The 25,239-nt window shown below is 34.5% G+C and overlaps 1 protein-coding gene across 19 annotated transcripts in view; it reads left to right on the forward strand.

The window, feature by feature from the left end:
- Window positions 1–25,239, forward strand: part of R3HDM1 (R3H domain containing 1) — a 203,492-nt gene that overhangs the window by 28,387 nt on the left and 149,866 nt on the right. For 14 of the 19 annotated variants that reach the window (XM_042994336.1, XM_042994335.1, XM_042994332.1 and 11 more), the window contains exon 2: window positions 5,395–5,505. The exons of 2 other annotated variants lie outside the window; for them this stretch is intronic. The gene's annotated coding sequence lies outside the window, so the exon portion shown is untranslated. Of the gene's footprint in view, window positions 1–5,394; window positions 5,506–9,138; window positions 9,212–22,753; window positions 22,852–25,239 lie in introns of all 19 variants that reach the window. 3 more of the 19 variants (XM_042994338.1, XM_042994340.1, XM_042994339.1) reach the window with 3 other exon arrangements.

Here is a 25,239-nt window from a genome sequence, read left to right on the forward strand (position 1 = left end):
TTTGGTTTTGTTTTTTATTGTAGTAAAATACATGTAACATAAAATTTACCATCTTACCTATTTTTAAGTGTACAGTTCAGCAATGTTCAGTAACGTGTATTCATGTAGTGCAGCCAACACAAGAACTCTTCATCTTGCAGAATTGAAACTCATACCCGTTATACAATAATTCCCCATTCCCCAACTCCTGGCAGCCAGCCTTCTACTTTCTATGTCTATGAATTTGACTGCTGTAGGTACCTCGAGTGAAATCATAACAGTATTTGTCTTTTTGTAACTGGCTTATTTCATTTAGCCTCATATCCTCAAGGTTTATCCACATGTCAGAATTTCCTTTTTTTTTTTTAAGTTTTTATTTTAATTTGAGTATAGTTAACATACATTGTTCTATGGGTTGTAGGTATACAATATTGTGATTCAGCAATTCTATATGTTACTCAAGGCTCATCATGATAAGTGTACTCTTTAATCCCCACCTGTTTCACCCATCCCCCACCTCCCCTCTGGTAACCATCAGTTTGTTCTCTCTAGAGAAGAGTCTTTTCTTTCTTTTTCTTTCTTTCTTTCTTTCTTTCTTTCTTTCTTTCTTTCTTTCTTTCTCTCTTTCTCTCTTTCTCTCTTTCTCTCTTTCTTTCTTTCTTTCTTTTTTAAAGATACTATTTTTAAGTAATCTCTACACCCAACATGAGGCTCGAACTCACAATGCCAAGATCAAGAGTCGCATGAAGAGTCTTTTTCTTGGTTTGTCTGTCGTCTCTTTTTTTAAACTTTATTTGTTCCTTAAGTTCCACGTATGAGTGAAATCATATGGTATTTTTCTTTCTCTGATTTATTTTGCTTAGCATTATACTGTCTAGCTCCATCCATGTTACTGCAAATGGCACAATTTCATTGTTTTAATTTTTTTTAATTTTTTAATGTTTTTTATTTATTCTTGAAAGAGAGACAAAGCATGAGCAGGGGAGGGACAGAGAGAGAGAGGGAGACACAGAATCCAAAACAGGCTCCAAGCGCTCAGCTATCAGCACAGAGCCCGACACGGGGCTTGAACTCACAAACTATGAAATCATGACCTGAATCGAAGTCAGAGGCTCAACCCGCTGAGCCATCCAGGCATCCCCAACAGTTTTATTTTTGCTTTTGTCTCCCTTGCCTCAGGATACATATCTAGAAAATTGTTGCTGTGGCCAATGTCAGAGAAATTACCACCTGGGCTTGTCTTGGACTTTAATTGTTTCAGCTCTCATATTTAGGTCTTTAACCCTTTGCATTTATTTTTGTATATGGTATAAGAAAGTCGTCCAGTTTCATTCTTCTGCATGTAGTTCTCCTGTTTCCCCAACACCATTTGTGAAGAGACTGTCTTTTTCCCATTGCTTATTCTTTCCTCCTTTGTCAAAGACTAACTGACCATATATATAAATGTGGGCTTATTGCTGAATTTTCCATTCTGTTCTATTGATGTATATGTCTGGTTTTGTACCAATACCATACTGTTTTGATTACTACAGGTTTATAATACAACATGAACTCTGGAATTGATGAAATAAATTGAAGATGATGCAAAGAAATGGATAGATATTCCATGCTCATGGATCAGGAGAACAAATATTGTTAAAATCTATACTACCTAAAGTAATCTGCCGATTTAATGTAATCCCTATCAAAATACCAACAGCATTTTTCACAGAACTCAAATAATCCTAAATTTTGTATAGAACCACAAAAGACACTGAATAGCCAAAGTAGTCTTGAAAAAGAAAAACAAAATTGTAGGTAATTTCCTTCTTTAAGTCTGAGTAATACTCTGTTGATGTATATATTACATTTTGTGTGTTTGTTCATCTGTTGCTGGACATTTGGGTTGTTTCCAGCTTTTGGCTGCTACGAATAGTGCTGCAGTGAACATGAGTGTATAGATACCTCTTTTAGAACCCACTTTCAAGTTTTTTTAGGTATATACTCAGAAGTGGAATTACAAGATCATATAATAATTCTGTTTTTCTGTTTTTGTGGATTCACCTTGATGTTTTTCACAGTGCCTGCACCGTCTTACGTTTCTACTAACAATTCGCAGGAGTTCTAGTTTCCCCACATTCTCACAAAACTTCTTATTTTCTGATCTTTCAATAGTAGATACCCTAATAGGTGTGAAGTGGTATCTCTTTGTGGCTTTTCTTTGCATTTCCCTAGTTTGTGATGGTGAGCATCTTTTCACGGCTTATCTTTTGTATACCTTCTTTGGAGAAATTTCTATTTAAGTGCTTTGACCATTTTTTAGTGGCATTTTCTTGTTGAGTTGGAGGTGTTTTTTGTTAATATCATGAATTTGTTTGGCTTTGTTTTAAGCACTACTTTTAAAAAATCAGATGCCGTTATTATTTAATGATACTTAACTGTGTTAAAATGTGCTGTACATGTACCTGGAAGCCTAAATATAGATGCTTCACAAAGTAATAATATAATGAGGAGTACTGGTATTTTTTTCCTCAGCAACAATTGAAGCTGTATATCAGAAATATAATTTCAGAAATCAGAAATTTCACATTTTCAGAGGACTGAGTTAGACATTGGAAAATATATATGTTGTATGTGTTTTTTAAGACATTAACTTTACTCTTCAGTCAATAAACCAATCTAAGAGCATATTATAATTACACATTTTTAGTCTAAATTAGTATTCTGTCTTAATTGGTAAAGCCGTTTTTAAGATGCATTATAAACTTTTAGGATTTCCCAAGTTTACAGTTAAGTCATATTAAGGTTGAAAGTATCGGTCATCTAAGGAATACTGATACTACAATTCTGATGTCCTTATCAGTTGACTATTTCATAAATATTTTAAGCTTCACATCTGGAAGAAGTTCAATATTTGTTTAAAAACGTTTTCATTTTTGTTTCTAGTCTTCAAAACTTAACAGTGTTGTATGAAAGACATTTGTATTTCAGATGAAATTAACATTCACCAAGGTACAAATGAAAATAAAACAATAGATGAAAAAGTTGAAAGCCAATGTACTGCCAGAAACTTCTGAAATGTAGAGGTTCCTGGGTGTGCCTGGGTGGCTCAGTTGGTTGTGCCTCTGACTCTCCATTTTGGCTCAGGTCATGATCCCAGGATCATGGGATCAAGACCCATGTCTGGTTGTGTGCTGAGTGTAGAGCCTGCTTAAGTTTCTCTCTCTCTTCCTTCGGCCCTCTCCCCCACTTGCGCGCGCTCTCTCTCTCTCAAATAAACAAAAAATAAATAAATTGGAATATATCCTTTTTTAAGAATAACATTTCTTTAAGAAAACCTCCACTTATATTAGCTTCCTTACAATTCTGTGAAGAGGAACAGTTTATGAGCCAAGCCATCTGATAACAGTAAAGATCTGAGGCTTTTGTTTTACTGGAAAATGTTCCTAGCTGTATCAGTAGGAATCGTGGTCCATGGAAAAGGCATTTTGACAGAGCAAAATCTAATTTTAAAGGGAAATCTAAGACACAGCTATGTCCTTTCCTTCCATATCACCTTTTGTAAATCATAATTTTTTTTTTTAACATTATTATGGGTAGAATCGTAACCCCACCCACAATGTAAAACTCCTATGTTGACGTGCTAACCCCCGGTACATCAGAACATAACCTTGCTTGGAATTAGAGTCATTGCAGAAATAGTTAAGATGAAGTCCTACTGGAGTATGATGAGCTTCTAATCCAACATAACTGATATCCTTACAAAAGGTAAAATTTGGAGATAGAGGTTATACAGGGAGACCACCATGTAAACAGGAAGACTGCCATCAAAAGTCAAGGAGAGACTCCTGGAATAGACCCCTCATAAGGAACCAACCTGCCAGCAACCTTGAATTTGGACTTCTAGCCTCTAGAACTATGAGACAATATATTTCTGTTGTTTATGCTACCCAGTTACAGTAGTTTGTTGCAGCAGCCTTAGCAAATTAATACAATGTGAAATGATCCATATCCTCCTTTGTGCTGATGACATAACCCTGCTGTTGCATTCAGGAATGAATTTGAAAAGCAAATAGACAACCTCAGCCATCAAGGAAATGCAAATCAAAACCACAGTGAGGTACCACTTCATACTTAATTGTCTATAATCAAAACATCAGATAATAACAAGTGTTACTGAGGATGTGGAGAAACTAGAATCTTCTGCCACCGTGGTTATCGAAATGGCCCAGCCGCTTTGAAAAACTGCCAGTTCCTCAAATGGGTAAACATTTAAATGATTGAACATGAGTTACCATAGACCCAGGAATTCTACTGTTAGGTATATAACCAAAAGAAAAAATGTAAGTTCATAGAAAACTTATACATGAGTGTTCACAACATTATTATTTGAAATAGTGAAAAAGTGGAAACAACACGTCTATCAACTGATGAATGAACAAAATGTGGTGTATCCATACAGTGGAAGATTATATGATAGCAAAAATGAAATTCTTGCTACAACATAGATTAATCTTGAAAACATTCTAAGTAAAAGAAAACAGTCAGAAAAAAACACATATTAATGTGATTCCATGTATATGAAATGTATAGGTAAACTCTGGAGACATAGAGTAAATTAGTAGTTCCTAATTAGGGGATGATGGCTAAGGAAAATGGAGTTGCTTTTTCAGGTAATGAAAATGTTCTGAAATTGGTTGCGGTAAAGGTGAGCCTTGAATTAGACACTTTAAATGAGTAAACTGTATGGTATGTGAATTATATCTCAATAAAGCAGTTTTTTAAAAGATAGGACACATAAATCATAGTAATTTGTGGTCAGGAGGAACAGTTGAATAATCATTTCTTACACATACTGTATTTCAGGTTCTTTGTAAAATACTAGGTATGAAAAAACAAGAAACTTAAGTTCCTTCTTAGTTGCAGAGACAGAATCATTAACAAATTCTTTAATAAAACAAAAATCAGGGGCGCCTGGGTGGCTCAGTCGGTTGAGCGTCCGACTTCAGCTCAGGTCATGATCTCACAGTCTGTGAGTTCAAGCCCCGCATCAGGCTCTGTGCTGACAGCTCGGAGCCTGGAGCCTGCCTCAGATTCTGTGTCTCCCTCTCTCTCTGCCCCTCCCCTGCTCATGCTCTGTCTCAAAAATAAATAAAAATATTTAAAAAAAAAAAAAAAAAAAACAACCAAAAATCAAAATTGTCATGTTGGAGCAACTCACTAGATTTCAGAGGGGAAAAAACTATTAAAATTCCTCTGCTTAGGTTCTCTGGATCTTATGATTTTATCAGTTACCTATATAACTAGATCATATTGCTGTAGCTTTATATAGAAATGTATTTTACCGTTGTAGAAAAAGTGCCACAGTTTAAAGATTGAGTAACATAAAACAGACTAAAACCTAGGCTTATTCCGCCTTTTTTCTTTCCTAATCAGGGATTTAAACCCAACTTGGCTCTAGCTCAAAGACCGAGAACTCGGAGTCTGAGAAAAGTGTCTTTGTCCCACTTGTTCTGCAATGTCAATGAGCAACATAGTTACCCTAAGGTAGTATTTTTTGTTGGTTTACTTCTGGATTTTTTTTTGGTTGGGGGGGGGGTGCCTTTTATTTTACTTTTGCTTTATTAATTTGGAACTTATTTATTTATTTTAGTAGTTACCCTTTTTTAATATGCATATTTACTTTTTTAAGCGAGACTGTGTGAGCAGGGTAGGGGCAAAGGAAGTGGGAGTAAGAGAACTCCCAGTAGACTCCATGCCCAGCATGGAGCCCAACCTGGGGCTTGATCCCATGATCATGAGATCACATGACTGTGAGATCATGAACTGAGCTGAAATCAAGATTTGGTCACTTAACTGACTAAACTACCCAGACACGCAACTGTGCATATTTAACATAAATATATCATTTTGTCTAATTTTACTTCCCAAACAATACCAAGGGTCTTTGAACTCTTTATCTCTGATTAGTCTTCTGCTTCTTTAATTTTAAGCTTTGGAAATCCAAAGCATACCAGCTCAACAAAAAGAGAGTTCTGTGGGGTTTCTTTTATAATAGCACTAATCCCATTCATGAAACCTCCATGAATTATGACTTCATGACCTAAGCTCTTCCCAAAGACCCTACCTCCTAATACCATCACACTGGGCATTAGGATTATCAAACCAGAGTCCATGATTTGGTCAGTATTTTCTATTTTTAAGGTGGCTAAATGTATTTTAAAAACCTTTAAAATGATAGTCACATTTTTAAAAATATTTTGAATTCTTTTTATGTACTATGACCTTCTTAATTGACATCTTTAGCAGAGCTTTTCTTTACAGATTTATTTCTCTGAAAGTCAAAATACAGCTAAACAAAACTTAAGAGATCACTACATTTTAATCTTCCATTTTCAAAGTGTTTGCCTAATGTAATCTTAAAACTAAGATCCCTTTATCACTGGTGTTCAAGATTTCACAAAATATGTTACTTGTCATTCTTTTTTTCATTCCTTAATATATTTGATATTTTATTCCTTGAAATGTTTTGAAATGTTAGAAAAATCACCGGGTTCCTCTTGTATTTCTTCTGAATTCTTTGATTTCTGTATTTTTTTCCATAAGATTTTGACTTAGATACTTAAGTAGTGCTGAGTCCTTTTGACCTTTGCATTTCCCTACCTTTGAAAACTACAATCTGCCTGTTTACTATCTGCAATTTAATATTTTAGACAGTTGTTTAGTAGTTGATTGTCTCTTATCACTAGTTGGTTGCAAGATCTGTCCCAATGAATGTTTGAAGTATTCCTGACAGCATTTTATCTTTCTGAAATGTGGAACTAAAATTTATTTCAAGATTTTAGCTTTCTCATAATAATGTTAGTGAGCTTTGTTTAGAAGTTTATATGTTTTAGTTCGTCTTATTTAATTTCTCTACCTTATTCCTCATTATGTATATTGATAATTGATTATTAATATCTTATAAAAAGGCAGTCTTAGTTTTAATTTCCTTGTGAGATATAGACTGTTAGAATTATTTTTCAGTCTTCCTAATGTGGTAACATATTCTGATATAATTAATTTTCTTTCTTTTCCTGTCATTTGATCTTTAGTGTAAGCTTTAAAATTTTTTCAACGTATTTATATAGTTTGCTATTATGCAGGTATGCTGACTTATCTGGATTTTTTTAAAACTTATTTTGAACTATGAGCTAAGTTTTTAAAGCTTGATATGTTTGTGTAAATGAGTCTTCATACCAAGTAATGAAATACTCACTTGCTAAATGAAAGGAAAAAAAAAGATACTGCAATTTACATCGTTTAGTATGCCCAGTAGATATGGCTGAACAATCTATAAAATATTTTGCTATCATCATGTGTAATTCAGCTTGCAGCTGTTCCATAACTTATTAAATCAATTCAGTGGAAAGTGTTGAGATTTTGAAATGACCAAATTACCAAGTTTTCCCTGCAGTGATGGCATAGGACTTACTTTATTTTTATTTACAAAGTCAGTACATGTACATATTTTTCTGCAAGACCTATCAATTCTTCTGCTCCAAATAATTTAATGTTTAAAATTTCAAGTTTTTGTGAATCATTAGTAACATTGTGGGCATACTAAAAATTGAAGGCTGTGTAAACTAAAGAATTTAATCCAGACATGCTGCAGAAGTTATTTAGGTTTCTTTGTCTTAGTTCTAACTCACACAGAAAGCATTTTTACTTTACCACCAGCTGTGATATGATACATTTCTTTCTAAATCAATTTTAAAACCATTTCATTAAGATTTATACTAGAAATGAAAATTATAGTTGAAATATTTAGAACCATGGAATCTTTGCGTTAGAATAAAATAAGTGAGTTGTGGTGAAGATGTGTGGTGCTTTCCCATACCAGTATTATTCTACTTCCTTGGATGTCAGGAACAGAACACTTCCCAGCCCCGTTGTAGTTAAGTGGTGCCACATGAATCATTTAGGAGGGTGGGCAGAAGAGACTGTCACAGAGGGTAGGTGTTGAGATGGCCAAGACACTTGGGGAAGGAAGCAAGGCACAAGGTGGAAATAGCATGAATCTCTTGAGTCACTACATGGAGGGCAGATAGTGTGTATTTTAGGATTTGCAGGCTACATACCGTTGCTGTCACGCATTCTTTTTGGTTGTTTTATGTAGTTTTCATAAATCTTGAAAAATGAAGAAGCCACTTTGGGTCAAAGGACATACAAAATGGGCAGCGGGCCCTAACATCTGTTGTAGAGAGTCACCTAACTGGTATGAAATGGGTACTGCAAGTGAAACAGAAGTTTTTGTTAATCCTATGAGTTATAGGTGTTAATTGTTACAGCCTAGCCTGACTAATACACAAGTGATCTTCTCAGGTGATCACCCCCCACCAGATTATTGAAGAATGCTTCTGATATCAGGAATCTCCGTACTTTATACACTGTGAAATGGCCTGTTCCATTACAGGACAACTCTAGATGTAAGAAATTTTTCTCTTTTGTAAGCCAAATCCTTGATTCCATTTATCTTTTGGTTCTACTTCTGCCTCTAGATAAAGTTTGCTTTAAAGTTGTTTAGGGTGCCTGGGTGGCTCAGTCCGTTAAGCATCCAACTCTTGGTTTCAGCTCAGGTCGTGATCTCACGGTTTCATGAATTCGAGCCCTGCGTTGGCTCAGCACTGACAACAGGAGCCTGCTTGGGATTCTCTCTCCCTCACTGCCCTTCCCCTACTCATGCTGTCTCTGTCTCTGTCAAAAATAAGTAAATAAACTTTAAAAAAAAAAAAAAAAAAGGAAGAAGAAATCAGTTGCTTAAGTGGTAAGATGATTAGATTCAGTTCATGAGAAAAAACTGTCGACTTTGTATAAAACAGTAAAGTGATAATTGATAAATTAATCCACTTGTAGCCATTGCTTTTGTTTAGTGCAGATATCTTTCTAGTATTGACAACCATTGTGGACACATCTATTCAGTTAAAGGTAACCAAGTTCTAAAAGAAAAATTGACAAAGTTAGTTTAGAAGAATGGTCACCAGGATGGCTAGACCAAAAGTCTAGAAACCATATCAGAGAAAATGATTAAAGAAATTGAGGATATTTCATTTTAAAGAGGAATGGGCCATCAGACATCATATGGTAAAATGTTTATAATGAAATTCGTCTTTTATCAGTTTTATTTCTTTATCTTCACAGAGGATGCCTAGTGGCTGTTTGTGGAAATAAGGCATCCAGGGTTTGGGAGAGTCTGAAATAACAGATTTTTAAGGTTTGTGGACTTTAAACAATTAGTCCAAAAGTGAATATTAGCTTTTATATTTGATCTTTCTAGCTATCTTTGACCATCATCCCCAAAGCGTCCATAGCATATTTGGTCATTAACTTATTTGAAATCCTAAAGCATATAGTCTACTATAGTATTCTAGCAAAAAACGTGGTTATTATTATATGATTTACTCTGTCCTTGCCAGTTCTTAGTAATTAGAGATCGTGTGGTGTTTTCTTCTTCTGTTTTTTTTTTAGTTGATTTTCTTCTAATAATTCAGTTTATAATTTTGCTGGAGATTGACCTCACATTTACCAGTTTTTATACAATTTGTTGAAAATTGGGAGATCACTTAGAATATCTAGACTTTTGAAAAAGTTCATCTCCTTAGTTTCATAAAACTTTCCATTTAAGGTTTATTTACACCTTCAGGTTCCTGAAGATGACCTGAACAGTTGAACAGTTGAGATTCTAAGTGGCTAGGTGTTTTCACCTTTTTGTCTCAACCTTAGTGCTATATTTTAGCATCTATCTTTTCAAAGCCAAGAATGTTTAATAAACTAACCTTGTATGGCTGAGGCAAATTCAGCTTAAGAAAAGTAAACTTCCTATTTCAACTGCAGTAAGTGTTCACTATTCATTTTATTTAATTTCTTGTGGAAATGAGCTCTTCCTTTTATCTCTTCCCTTACCGCTTGCTGTTAGGTTGGTAACTAGGGTGACCATATGTACCAGTTTACACCTATTGCCTTATTAAAAAAATAATATGCCCCCTTTCACTCTTTCTAGTTTGGACAGAAAATTATATGGTCATCTTCTCTGTCATTCTCTTATGGCAGTGATTGGTAGAAATATCTTGTATTCAAGTGTTTTGGCTGTTTTGGCTGATAAACAACCTGATTCCTTCATTTATCCCTTACAACAGCAAGTAGTCTACAGGGCGATACTTGGCTACCCTGAATCCTTAGCAAGGAGAATAATTCATGAATGTGTCATCGTTGTGTAGGGGTCATATAATCTAATTTTTCTTTATGCTCTGCCAAAGGAAGTATTCGAATTGCCTTTTAATTTAAAGAAAGAAAAATTCGGTCTGTTCTGAAGGATTTGGCACATTTTCTCATTTTCGGAGAATGAGAACTACATGTCTGTCTTGTTCTCCTTTTGCCCCTACTGCTTTAACACTCAGACTCAATCCTCAATGAGGTATCTGTATTAGCTGTTTTGATAGTTAACATATGTCTTCCTTTCCATGAGAGTGATTTTATGGTACACTCTTTGGCACTTTGTTAGCTATCTTAAATTGGGGGCAAGGTAATTGATATAAAATCATAACAGTTACTTTTTCAGCACTCAATAAATATTAGCCATAACTATCTTTAAAATAAACTGAGGCTGGGTGGAGAAAGTACCCATAGCCAAGTGGAATACTTTTATAACTCTGGTACAGAGAACAAAGACCAATCATTAAAATAAGCTAGCTACGTAGTACTAGCCTTAAAATAATTGTTAATGCTTACCATTTGGCTCTTTATTGTGTGTTTCCGTTTATATTTTGTATCTCTACCTCAGCAGTAAGGTAGCTGTGGACAGTTGCTTACTAACTATGTGCAACATATTTTTGAGAGGACAATAAGGTGAGTCTGAAAGAGTCACATTTCCCACAAGTATAGATAATAGCATATAGGTTTTTATTAATATTTTTATAAACAAATATCTAATATACATTTTAGAAGACCAGTAGGGAAATACAAATAAAAAGAATGAAAACTAGCCACTAAAAACTATTATTATCCAGAGAAAACCATTGTTAACATTTGGTATGTATCCTTCCCGGCTTTAGAAAATGTATTTTTTGCATTTCTTGGCCAAGTGGTTATCACTAAATTAATAACTAATTCCTTGTTTTATTTTAACAAAGAATCAGATTATTTTGTACATGCTGTTTTTTGGTCTGGTTTTTTTTTACACCTATATGTATCACTGTCATCAAGGCTGCCAATAAAGGAATTTCTCCAGCTTATTGAATGTATTTACATTTGCCCGGCCAGTCCTGCAGTGTGTACAGTTTTTCACTTTTTTAAATTGTACTATGATATATGTTGTAGTTTTTTCTTTAGGATAAAATTCCTCTAAGTAGTCTTCCTGGATCAAACGATATGTTCAGTTACGGTTTTTGATATATACTGCTGAATTTAACCTCCAAAGCTTTTGGACCATTTTTCACTCCCACCAACAGTGTATGAAAGTCCCCATTTTTCTGGGCCCTCCCTGCACTTGGCAGAGTTCTTTTCTGTCCTTGCCAGTGAAAGTGCTGCTATTTTCTGAAACTGGTTTTCTTTAATCAAAAATCTTTAATTTCTTTGCTGTGAAATACCTATTTATTTCCTTGCTTATTTTTCATGGGTATATCCATTTTTTTGTTTGTTTTTTTTGCAAAGTTAAAAATATCCTTTAATAGTATTTAACTTATGTTATCACAAACTATCGCACAGGACTAACTGAAGATTCTTTGTAGGTTCAACAATAAGAATAAATTAGTTTCTTGGCCCATGAAATTTAATTGCAAATATACAAATAGTGAAATTGAACACTTTCTTAAATAATTTATGATTCAGGTATCACTCTTGAGTTTCATTTTATCTGAAAGGTTCTCTTCAACATCCACTCTCCCTAAGCTGGAAACACTATTTAAGGAAGTAGAATACTAGATTTCTTTTTTCTGTTTTTGTAAACTGGGCAGTTGTTTTTGAATACTGTCCTAGGATATGTGTAAAGCTCTTGATAATATTTTGCCTGTTGCCTCTATAGAAAGAGCAGAAGTCAGGAGTATGAGTGGTACTCCCCAGACCTCACAAGATGCCAATGCTAGTGTTGGGACCTCAACTTTGGAAACTCATAAATTTGTTTTTGCTTTTGCTTTACTCACATAAAGTAAAGCAAGTACTCAGGTCATATATGTTAATAAAGTTTACAGAGAATGAATAAATCCAGGTGTCAGATTATTAATTGATTAAAGTTGAGTTCTGCTTCAGTCAGCATTACCCACACATTCTCTCCAGGATAACCTGCATGACCTAGCCAAATTCTAATTAGAAGGTTGTTTGGTAAGCAGGGTGGTTGGTTGGATGGTCTCATAGGAATATACCTGTTGTAGGGAAGGAAACAATCAAATATGTAAGCCTGAGCAAAATGGTTTCTCCCTTGTTGGTATTGGCACTCCTGGCTCTAGTGCTTACTTTTAAGATGATGTTCTCAACTTTTGCAAGTATAAAAGAATCTATTTTTAATTTCAGAAAAGTCAGTAGTGACATGCTTGGGATATAGATCTTGCTGTAACTCAGCAGTGTCTCAGTGATCTGCAGCCCATTGTCTGGTAATCCCTGCTATAGTTTAGCAGTCCTGCTTCTCTTTACAGACTTGGTCCAGCTATGGCCCAGTATACTCACTCATAGACTTTGGGTGCTGTTAAACTCCGGAGTCATATTTACAGTGGCTTGATTTATTCCCAGAGATAGATAATTATATTGTGTGTACGCATGCACATACACAAGCTTTTCTTGTGACCCGTACAATGTAATCTTTCTATTACTGCAGGCAGGGGGTTAGGGGCTCACTGTCGCCTGAAGTACTGCCAAGAATGGTAAACCTGATGACACCAGCAGGGCAGTGTCCCTGAGTATATCAGGATGCAGCTATTATATCTTCCCTTTAAAAAAATAAATTCTTTTTTTTTTTAATTAAATGTCTAAACTGATAAGGTATTCATAACAGCTCCTTCTCACTGAAAGGCTAAACCATGCCTAAGAATCATCTACTGGTCTCAATTCAGAGTTTATTTCTGGGTATCGTTTTTTTGTCTCTCTTTTTTTTTTTTCACTCTCTTTTTAAATTTATATTTTCACTGTTTAAAAGAGCCCCCTATTCAAAGGGAATATTGGTGACCTGTTAGAAGAAAGAGATGAGGGAATAAGGAGTTACCTACCTCCTTGTTGCTAGGAGAACAGTTTCCACATAGGGAACCAGCTCAGGTAGGTAAGAGGTCTGACAGTTCAGTTCTGGGATTTCCCTGCCATGAAAGCCAAAGAACGTGCAAAGGGACAGCAAATCATGATCATAACAAACCTCAACTTTATAAAACCAGTTGCTTAAGCCAGAAACTTGAGCATCACATTTATTTTCTCTGTCTCCCCCAATCCAGTCACTTACCAAGTTCTGCAGACTTTACCATGGATGCTGTGTTGTGGGGTTTTGTTTGTTTGTTTGTTTGTTTGAATTTTTACTGGCTTTATATTCTAGAGTATATGAACCAGACTTGACCTACTCTGTTCGACAAGAAAGAAATAAGAATAGATGGTAATGTTTGCCAGTTAAACCAATTATGAATGTAGAAGACTATTTAAAAATTACACTATCACAGAGAAATAGGTGATCTATCAAAGTGATTAAGCACATAGACTCTACAGCCAGACTACTCATTTAAAATCCTTGCTTTACCACTCACTAGTTGTGTGTCCTTGGGCAAACCTAAACCTACTTACCTAAACTTTTCTCAACTCTAAAATAAGGATACTTCTATTACTTGCCTCAAAGGGAATGCTTAGAACCTACCTGTTACATAGTAAACCCTTTTTAAGCCTTAATTCATGGTCCTTTTCTTGTTTTTGTCCAAGAATTAGAAGAATCTGTTCTTCAGCTAATAAATTTGAATCTATTGATTATCAATAGCGGTTTCATTTAGTAGGGTATTTGAGATGAGTCATTTTAAAATGTAAGCAACTAAATTATCCTTATTCTCTGCCACTTAAGTTTGTGCTCCACCAATTGATCTCTGGATTAATTCTTTGTTATTTGATATACAAGTTAAGTGACCTGAATGGTGAACGTGGTGTCCAGTCGTAAAGCATTTTCTTCAGTGTTTCTATAATTTAGGAATACATAAGCAAATAGTACTAGGGCCCATATGCTTGGCAAAAAAAAATGATCTTTTATTTGTTTGTGGTTAAGTGATTAGATGGCTGCATTTTAACCAGCCTCTGGGAAATTTATTTTGTTTAACTTAATTTTGTTAGTTAAGAAGGGGATGATAAACACTAGGAAAACTGGTTCATATACCCAAATGGACAGAAAACTTCTTTGCAGAATAAAACTTTTATTGATTATAGTGTATATCCCACACCTAGGGCAAGAATCATTTTCCCCTCACAGCTGTCTGGCTCTCCCAAAGTTGCAGAAATGAGCATGAGAAAATGAGAAAAAAAAATTAAGTAATTCTCAGACACTGCTGTTGAGATCTACAATAAAGCTTTTCACCAGTATTACCAGAAGTCTTGTTGCTCTTGCATGACATCAGATGTACATTTTCATTATCCTAGGTCCTTTGGTCTTTGATTAGGCTTTGCTGTCTCATTTTCAAAACTGTTTTTGATGTGTGTGTCTTTTGGGGCCAAATTTACTTCTGGAAGACTCGTTTACGCAATGAGTTTATCAAAAACTGCCTTTCTACCCCTCAGAAAAGTCAATATAACCTTATTAGCCTTCTTTGACTTATTTCTCTTGAGCCCAAAGATGACCATACATTGTTCTTTAACACATGTCCATACTACCAGAATTGCTAGAATTAATATATATTTTTAGTTAATGAGGAGTATAAAATGTTGGTAATTGTTTTTCAAATGTGTCAAATACAGATAAATTGGATTTTGTCAGAAAGTTTTGTATTTTATAGGACACCATTAAGAAAGTGAAAAGAAAACCCATAGAAAAGGATAAAATATTTGAAAATATTTACCTAATAAGGGACTTGTATATGGAAAATGCATATAAAGAATTCTTACAACTCAGTATTAGACACATAACCTGATTTTTAAATGGGCAAATGATCTGAATAGACATTTTTCCAAAGGGGATATACCTGTGGCCAATAAACACATGGCAAAGTACCCGACGTCATTAGCCATCAAGGGAAATTCACATTAAAAGCACAGTGAGATAGTGCTTTATACCCACTGAGATGGCTCTAATCAAAAAGACAGATGATAAATGTTGGCTAGGACAGAAACAAATTGGGACCCTCCTACACTGCTAGTGGGAATGTAAAACTGTACAGCCATTTGGGATAGTAGAGTTGCCATTTGACCCAACAATTAGACTCCTAGGTATATAGCCGATAGAAATGAAAACGTGTGTCTACGCAAAAAAACTTGTACGTGAATGTTCATTAGCAGCATGTTCGTGATAGCCAAAAGATGGAAACAACCAAAATGTCTATCAACTACAAATAACAATTCATATGAAATGTGCAGAATAGGGAAATCTATGGACAGTAGATTAGTGATTATTTAGTCTGGGTGGGGGTTGCATGGATTAGGAGATAATAGTTAAACTGTACAGGATTTCTTTATGAAGTGATGAAAATGTTCTAAAATTGTGGTGGTAGCTACACAATTCTGTGAATATACTAAAAATTATTGAAATGTACACTTTAAATGGGCAAATAATATGGTATGTGAATTCTGTCTCAGTGAAGTTTTTAGAAAAAATAAAGGTCAGGAGGGCTTCCCCTGAAGACATTGGTGGCCATCTAACTACTGTCTCCCAATTTTCCTTGGAAAAAATATAAGGAGAAAAATATACAAAACTTGAAGACATAGCGTAAATTGAGAGATTTAAGCCTCAAAATAACTTTAAGTAAAAAGAAAAAATACCAAATCAAGCATATGAACTCTCCTACTCCTTTTCTGCCTGCTACACAACTTTTGTGGCAAGCAAAGGCCAAAAAAAAAGGATGAGGGGCAAAATGGAGAGAGGAACTAACTTGATCTAAACAGTCAGCCAGAAAGAAGGCTAAGTGCACTCTAAAAATTCTAAAAGAAAAAAAAAAGGATTCACATCGGAGTAGAGAAGGATTTAAAAATACATACAATTTGGAGTGGCAGCTTTCAAAATGTCTAGCTTCAGTGGAGGAAAAAGGCACATAAGGAAGGGAGATGTCTTCTTTGGCAGTTGGGTGGTGAAGAAATGGTAGAAGCACAAGTAGGAAGTTCAGAATCCAGCAAGAACAGAGAACCACAAAACTTCAGGATTCATGATAACTTCTCCCCCCAGAACAAAAAAAAAAAAAAACAGTTGGCTGAAATATCTGGAATTTGCAATATTGACAGAGAGAGCATCATTAAAATAGGTATCTGTAAATAATCCTAATAAAATAGTGTTCAGATGAAAATTCATAGCAGTAGACAGATTCATCTGTAAAAATAGGAGTAAGTAAATTCACTTTCCACCTCAAAACAGAATCTGAACAAACAATAGAGTAAACCTGAAGAGAGCACAGGAAGGAAATGACAAAGATAAAAGAAATTAATGAGGTAGAGAATAGAGAAACAGTGGACCTAATTAATCTATATTGTGAATTTTTTAATTGCTAAAATAGACATTACTAGCTAACTTGATTGTGTAGAAGAATAAAGCAAAAATTTGCAAAATAAGGATGAAAATAACCATTGAAAACAATTTTTTTTAATTTTGAAATTCATAAGAGACTACTTAAACCTCATATCAATTAATTTGAAAGCCTAAATGAATAATATTCTGGGGAAATACAAATTACCAAAATTAAGTGAGAAATTTTAAACAGACTAGTTTCCACAGAAGAAATAAAGAATGTTATTAAGAAATTATCCCGAAAAAGCATCAGCCAAGTTTCATAGAGAAATTCTACTGAATCTTCAAACCTTTATATACTGCTATATAAATTGTTCCGGAGCACTGAAAATTATAGATAACTTCCTAATTCCTTTTATGGAGCAAATGGATTGGTTCTTAACCTGATGAGAACAGTAAAAAATAAAAAGAAAAGTACTACAAATCAATACCCCTTATGAATATTGAAACAAAAGTACTAAATAATATCATTGTTATTATTAGGTAATATGTCATGATCCTATGAGATTTATTTCAGGAATGCAGAGATGGTTCAGTATTAGGATCTATCAATATGATACTCCATTTTAATAATTTGAGGAGAAAAATCATGTATCTCCATTGATACTGAAAAAGCTTCCCCAAAAAAGTTCACAGAGTGCTTGGGTGGCTCAGTTGGTTAAGCCTCTGACTCTTGGTTTTAGCTCAGTTTATGATCCCAGGGTCATGGGATTGAGCCCCATGTCGGGCTCAGTGCTGAGCATGGAGCCTGCTGAAGATTCTAAAAAAATGAAAATAAGCAAAAATTGTTTTAAAAAATACACCTATTCATGATAAAAATAAAACAAACATACCCACTCAAGGAAATACAAATTACAGGACCCTTTTCTAAATAATAAAAAAATCCTTAGTCCTAAAGCCGGAAAGTTTATCTAATGCGAAATACTAGTGGTATTTCCACAATATATGAAAACAAGGTGAGTGCCTACTATCTCCACTAATATTCAGCATTGTGATGGAAATATTAACAAATATAATTAGTTAAGAAATTTATCAGAGGCATGAGAATGGGTAAAGAAGCAAAATTCTATTTGCATTTTAAATGGTAGTAATAGCTAGAAAACCCTCGGGGATCACAGGTAAAACTAAAACAGTAAACAATTCAGTAAGATAGCAGTATATAAAATTAACTTGGCCTCATATACACAAACAACCAATTAATGTTCTTTTTCAATAACAACAAAGATTACATACTTAGGAATAAACTTTTTAAAAATTGTGCAAAACCTATATGAGAATAATTTCCTAACATTTTTGAAGGTTACAGTGGTAGACTTGAATAGGACAACTCTACATTATAAAGATGTCAATTCTTCTTACTTAGTTTCTAAATTTAATGCAGCCCCAGGGAAAGTACTAAGAAATTATTTTAAAATGAAGGTAGACAATTGCTACTCAGTTATATGTAAAAACAAAGAATAGCCAGGAAGAGACTGAAAAAAGGAGGAAAAAAAAAAAACTGCCAGGAGGGACTTCCCCTATCAGTCATTAAAACATGTACTATTATAAAACTTCTATAATTAAAAAGTGTCCTACTGCCACATGAATAAAACAGAGCAAACAAATAGGAAGCCCAGAAACAAACCAAGATACAAGTGGAAATAATAAAGGGGACATTTCATATCACTCGGGTAGAAAAGGACTTCTTAATAAGTGGTATTAGGATACCTGGGTAGCTGTTTGTTTGGAAAGAGATAAATCATTTTGCACAAGAATAAATTCAATGTAAAAGTGTTTATACAGATGAACATAGCATTATTCATAATATCCAAAAAGTAGAAACAACACAAATGTCTCGGTTGATAAATGGGTAAACAAAATGTGATCTATTCCATACAATGAAATGTTATGGCAATAGAAAGTGTTGATACTTACATGGTATCACATGGAAGAATCTTGAAAACATTCTAAGTGAAAGAAGGCAGTTAGAAAAGGCCACAGATTGTATTATTAGTCTATTTATGTGAAATGTCCATAACAGACAAATTAGAGCAACAGAGAGTAAGTGAGTGGTTGCCAGAGGTTGAGAGAATTTGGGGTAAAGGGGAGTGCCTGTTAAAAGGTACGGTGTTTGTCTTTAAGGTGATGAAAATGTTATAAAGCTGGTAATGGTGGTGGTTGTACAACTCTGAATATACTGAAAACCATATGAATTGGATACTTTAAATGGATGAACTGTATGGTATATGATTTATATATCATTAAAGCTGTTACCAAAATAATAATAAAATTCAAATTGATAACTTTTCAAAAGAGAGAAAGACCAAGACAGAGATTATACAAGTACTAGAAGAAACATGAGATTTTCTTGTTTAACTATGGTGTATGGAAAGACTTGCTTGCTATGACTCAAAAGTCCAGAAGCAGTAAAATTTGACTTCATAAAAATAAGAAAATTTTGCATGTCAAAAACCACTATGGGAAAACTTGAAAAACAGCTGTAAAACTAGTAGGAGAAAATACTGTCAACATATACCACAGGCAAAAGGCTAGTAAAGAACTCTTAATAATTAAAGGAAAAAATATATATATATATCTGCATATGTTGAGAGACAAAGGATCAAAGACATGATAGAAAAATGGGGAAAAGACCTGAAAGACAGCTTACAAACAATATAAATCTGATCCTTAAATTAAAAAAAAAAAAAGTTTGGGGCGCCTGGGTGGCTCAGTTGGTTGAGTGTCTGGTTTCAGCTCAGGTCATGATCTCACAGTTTGTGGGTTTGAGCCCCGCATTGGGCTTTGTGCTGACGGCTCGGAGCCTGGAGCCTGCTTCAAATTCTGTGTGTCTCTCTCTCTGCTCCTCCCCCGCTCATGCTCTGTCTCTCTCTCTCCTTCAAAAATAAATAAAAACATTAAAAAAATAAATTTAAAAAAGTTTAATCTCACTAAAATTAGAAAAATACAAATGAAAACAGCATTGAGATAACATTTCTTATTGATCAGATTGATGAAAATTTAAAAGAATGACAGCACATTCTCTTGCAAGACTGTTGGGAAATGGGCACCCTTATTATATACTCCTGGCGGAAATGCAGACTGGCATAGCGCTTCTCCTGGAAGGCGACTGACAATCCCTAATAAATACATATACACTTTTAAACCAACAATCCCACATGTAGGAATCTCTGAAAATAACTCCTCCATATGCACAAATTTACTCATTTTAGGAGTGTTTGTAGTTGCAAAATATTGAAATGTCCATACAGGAGAATGACTGCATCATTTATGGTACACAATAGAGTACTGTGCAGCTGTAAGAAAGAATGAGGAGTATCTGTGAACTGTTATGCTGCAATTAAGTGGGGAAAAAAAAGAAAGTACAAAAGTATCTGTAAACTGTGCTACTCTCTGTGTAAGGAGAGAGATGTGTATACATGTATCTGCTTATTTGTGCAAAAAGAAATACAAGAATGATAAATCAAAAACTAACGAAATTGGTTTCCTATAGGGAATGGGTGGGAATGAGGTAGAAAGATTTTTATAACTCTGACTCTTAGGATTCTTAATTTTTCAGATGCACTCCAAAAAATAAATAAAAATCAACTCAGTGTGTGTTTTTGGGCAGGTAGGGAAATAGGTATTCCAGAATGGAATACAAATCCTAGCAATGAACCTCACTGTATTAGAAATGAATAAAACAAGTACATTGACATGAGTAGGGAAGAAAGGAACTAAGTAACTTGGAAAAGAGTACTTTGATTATGTACTCTAAAGACAAAAAGAACAAAGTGCTGTTTAGTAAATGTGTTTCTTACAGGGGTATTGGTTAGGAGTTCTGAAACTATCTTTTGTGTATACTGAGTTTGAACAACTAAGTGAATATATCATAGATAATGAAAAGTATGATTTCTGACTGTTGGATAAAGCACTTAGAAATTGTGCAAGGAATAGTCTAGAATGAACCCTGATTTTCACTGGAGTTGGACGTATCCGTGTGAACCCATGATTTAATATATATACAGATGCAGAAATACAGAAGTAAACATAGATGTATGAATCTGTATGTCCTAGCTCTCTCTTGAGAGGGACAAAGAGCCCTGAGACACTAGTCACAGTGAGCAAATGAGTGCCCAGACCTTCTCTAAATACTATTTCCAGAAAAAGGAAAACATGGATCCTTGGAGAAATGGTTTTGTCTGAGGCTGGGACCCAGGAAATAAAAGATGAACCTGGAACATCATGTGGTACCAGAAAGTAATTTTTAAAATGCAGGTATTGGATTAAAACTCACAGAATAAAATAATATTCAGATATTCATACATAAAAATAAATATATAAGTAAAGGTGGAGAAGGGACAGTGCTTTCTTACCATGGAATTCCAGTAAGCCTTAGAAGAGGGAAATGAAAATCACACTTAGGTAAACAGCATTGTAATAATTATTGCATGTAAGAAGTATCAATGGATGCTAAAATTAGCAAAATTATGATGAGAAACAAGATGTTTTCAAAGTCAGAATGCCTCCCCATAGGATACTTATTAATTACAAAGGGGAAAATAGTAGCTGTATAGGAAAAACATGACAGACACGACCTTAATCAAGTATTCAAAATAAAAATCACTGGTTATAAAACATAGCAATATTATGTGTACCCTGATAGGATGCACTGAAAAGGGTATAATTTCACTACAGAGGTATTCTTGCAAAAAAAAAAAAAAAATGCATAATCTTAATCTAATTTCTAATGAGAAAACAAGGCAAACCTAAATTGGCATTCTATAAAAGAAATGACTAGGGTGCTTCAAAGTAGTTCAGGGTCATGAAAGACAATGCCCTTTACCATGCCCTTTACTTTCTGGTATCCAGGCTTGTGTAAGAAGCAAAAATCAAGTACTAGCCTGAGTATTCCAAAACAAATATCCAAGTTCCTGACTTTGACATAAATGGTTACTGCTTTTATCAAAGGATACAAATGATTTTTTCTCAGATGAAATCTTTGTTACTTATGAGAAACATAGATTCAAGGCAGCTTTTCTTAAAAACTGTAATAAAGGCTCTTGTTATGAAACAGATGGACAAACTAAAATGCAGAATAATGAAAGAACCCACTTTAACTGTGGCTAAAAAATTAAAATGAGTATTTCTACTAGTCAGAAAGATAGGGATAAATCCATTTGTAAACATGGATGATAATGTTTCACATGATTCTATTTGTCTTTGAGCTTTGGAAAATTTTAGGACATAAATTCAAGTAATTCTGAATTAGTGAAAAATCACAATTAAAAATATTTTAAACTGTATAGTTTTTTAAAAAAAAAATTTACGTTTATTTATGTTGAAAGAGAGAGAGAGAGAAAGTGCACACACAAGCGGAGGAGGGGTGGAGAGGAGAGAAAGAATCCCAAGCAGGCTCTGCACCATCTGCGCAGAGCCTGACGCAGGGTTCAAACTCACAAACTGTGAGATCATGACCTGAGCTGAGATCAAGAGTAGGATGCTTAAATGACTGCGCCACCCAGGCACCACTAAACTATATAGTTTTATTACCATTAAGTAAGTTCTGAAGGGAAAGAACATACACAGAAAATGAACCTTTCATTTAGGAACAAACTACAACTAGCTAATTAGACACAGAACCTTCAATATTTCTTTTGGATACTACACCATTAATTACCATTAATGATACTATTATCATTAATTAGTAAGTCAGCTTTGTATCCTGTAAGTGTTCAACACAAATAAATAGTGAAACAGATTTAGAAAGGTTTCTTACAATGTCTTAAAAATGTGCTTAAGGGGCGCCTGGGTGGCTCGGTCGGTTAAGCGTCTGACTTCGGCTCAGGTCATGATCTCACGGTCCGTGAGTTCGAGCCCCGCGTCGGGCTCTGTGCTGACAGCTCAGAGCCTGAAGCCTGTTTCAGATTCTGTGTCTCCCTCTCTGTCTGCCCCTCCCCTGTTCATGCTCTGTCTCTCTCTGTCTCAAAAATAAATAAACGTTAAAAAAAAATTAAAAAAAAAAAATGTGCTTAAAATAGGCCAACAAGGTCAGGTAACAAAGGAAACTTTCAAGAATAAATCCTCAGTAAAAGAAATGAATTAATGAATTTAATTTTTTGCTTGCAGCTCAAGTTTCATACTGTACTTCTTAGAATGCTCAACATCCTCTGCAAAGACTGAAGCACAGTGACTCTACTAACATCTTGTTTAACTGTAGTTAGAAGGTAAAAACCTAATTCCCAACTGAATTATAGGAACTAGGGCAACTATGGGACTAATAACAGAAATTTAATTGTCTAGATCTAATCACTGACATTCCTGATAAACTTTAACTTTGTGTTGCCTTAGCTCTTACATGCCTTTTTAAATACTTGACCTTTAAAGGTGAATACATTTGAGCCTAATTCTCTTACATACTTCCTAAAACATTCTGAAGAGGAAGAGCAAATGATTACCATAAACAAGAGACATCTTAGGGGTAACTAATCTTTTATAAAGTTAATATTTTCTTAAAAGTATAAAATCAGTATTTGCAACCAGTAATGTAATAACAGATTCTTATAAAGATCAAGAATATATGACAAAATCCTATTGGATGAAAGACTGCTACTGAGCAAGTTATTCTTCAATTTCTGATAATCTTTAATTATAAAGAGGAAAGGTATGTTTACAACCTGCAGACTCTACCTTAACTAAGTGACCAAATTTAACATCACCAGTAACAGGACAAGCTAACATTATATTCCTCCTGATGTAATAGGGGACAAAACAAACAAACCAAAAAACCAGAAAAACAAAAAACACCTATGCAATATTCCTCTGAAAATATTTCATCTGAATCTAATCGTGAGGAAACAATCAGACAAATTTACACTGTGAATCACTCTACAAGACAGCCAACTTGAACCCTTCATATATCAGTATTAGGAAAAAAAATAAGCAAAATTATGTAAGACTAGAGGCATGTGATAACAAATATAAGTGTTATATTTGATTAGATTCTGGATTTTCTTTTTAAGATTAAAAAACAATTTTTTTTTTTAATTTAGAGAGAGAGCATAGGGGAGAGGGACAGAGAATCTCAAGCAGGTTCCATGCTCATTGCTGAGCCCAATGTGGGGCTCGATCCCACAACCCTGGGTGGGTCATGACCTGACCCGAAATCAAGAGTCAGACACTCAACCGCCTAAGCCACCCAGGCACTGATGAATTCTGGATTTTCCAAAAAGCTATGGAGGATATTCACAAACAACAGGGCGGGGTGGGGGGAGTCAACTGTACGGTTAGTACATGAGATAAAATTTTATCAACATTATAATTTGGGGGTATGATAAAAATACATTAGCCAGAGAGATAGGAGCAAGAAAATGTGGCAAAATATTAAGAACCAGTAAAGCCAGAAATCTATTTGGACATTCATCATACTATCTTTAAATTTTCTGGTATAACCTTTTCCAGCAGTCTTCCTCCCTTTTTTCTTTTTGAGGTAAAGTCTTAATCTACTGTTACTTCTTTTTTTATATGGAATTTGACACATCTTCTAAACTGTGACAGTACATTTATTAGGATTATATATATTTTCACAATGTTACAAAAGGGAGGCAGGGAGACTATCATAAGGCTATAACCTATTAACAAATATAGCACAGTTTCTTTTGAAAACTCTGTAATTTGAAGTAAAAATACCTCACTTTGAAGTATTAAAAAAATAAGATGCAAAAGACATTATCCTACTAAGGGAGGGTTCTTTCCACTATTCCATGCTAAAGAATGTGGGTTTCTACACCTCTCCACTCTCCAACACACTCCTTGTGCTGAGTAAGCTAGCCTTTCCAAGTCGTATTCTGTGATAGCCCAGGTGACCACAAGATGACCTAGATATTTGAACCCTGGAAATTTCCTCATTTTCTTAAGATTCTGCTACTTTTACTGAAAATGAAACCACAGCAACATGAAAAGAAATTCATTTCCTGTGATCTATTTTTCTTTTTTAGCCAGAAGAGCCCCTGTAGTAAAAACACTTATTTCCAATAATTGTCAGTAAACAACAAAAGTACAAAATTCCTGAATCTTGGCTTGGTTAAGACACTTCTATTTATATTATACATCTTTAGTAAAATGTTTCTTTGATTTATGAAATAATTAATAGAATTTTACAATTGGAACAGACCTCAGGAGCACTCTTACCTAGTCCACACCTCGTGTTATAGTTCAGGAAACTAAAGCTCAGAAATGAAGTGACATTATGATTGCCTGTCTTACTGTTAACTGGACAGTAGTCAGCATAAACTAATCAATTAGATGCTATAATAAGTTTCTATCATATATTACTTACAAATGGCCCGACATTAATGTGGCCTAAGTTGTTGCCTTGTTTGCTTTCAGTGGTCCTGATAAATTGCAAAGGTGGATAATATAAACACAAAGGGATTATGTCCCTCATGGGATGGATTCCTTTCATTTTGTGAACCATGAAGTTCACTCCTTGAATACTTTTCTGTGTCCTGTCTTAACAAGGCTTCAGTTGTCTTATTACTTACATTTAGATGCCATGTAGCATTTTTAACAATGCTAAACCTGAGATTTCCTCCCCCAAAGTGAAACTACTTTAT

The sequence above is a fragment of the Panthera tigris genome, chromosome C1, assembly GCF_018350195.1.
Source record: "Panthera tigris isolate Pti1 chromosome C1, P.tigris_Pti1_mat1.1, whole genome shotgun sequence".
NCBI classification, from domain to species: Eukaryota; Metazoa; Chordata; class Mammalia; order Carnivora; family Felidae; genus Panthera; species Panthera tigris.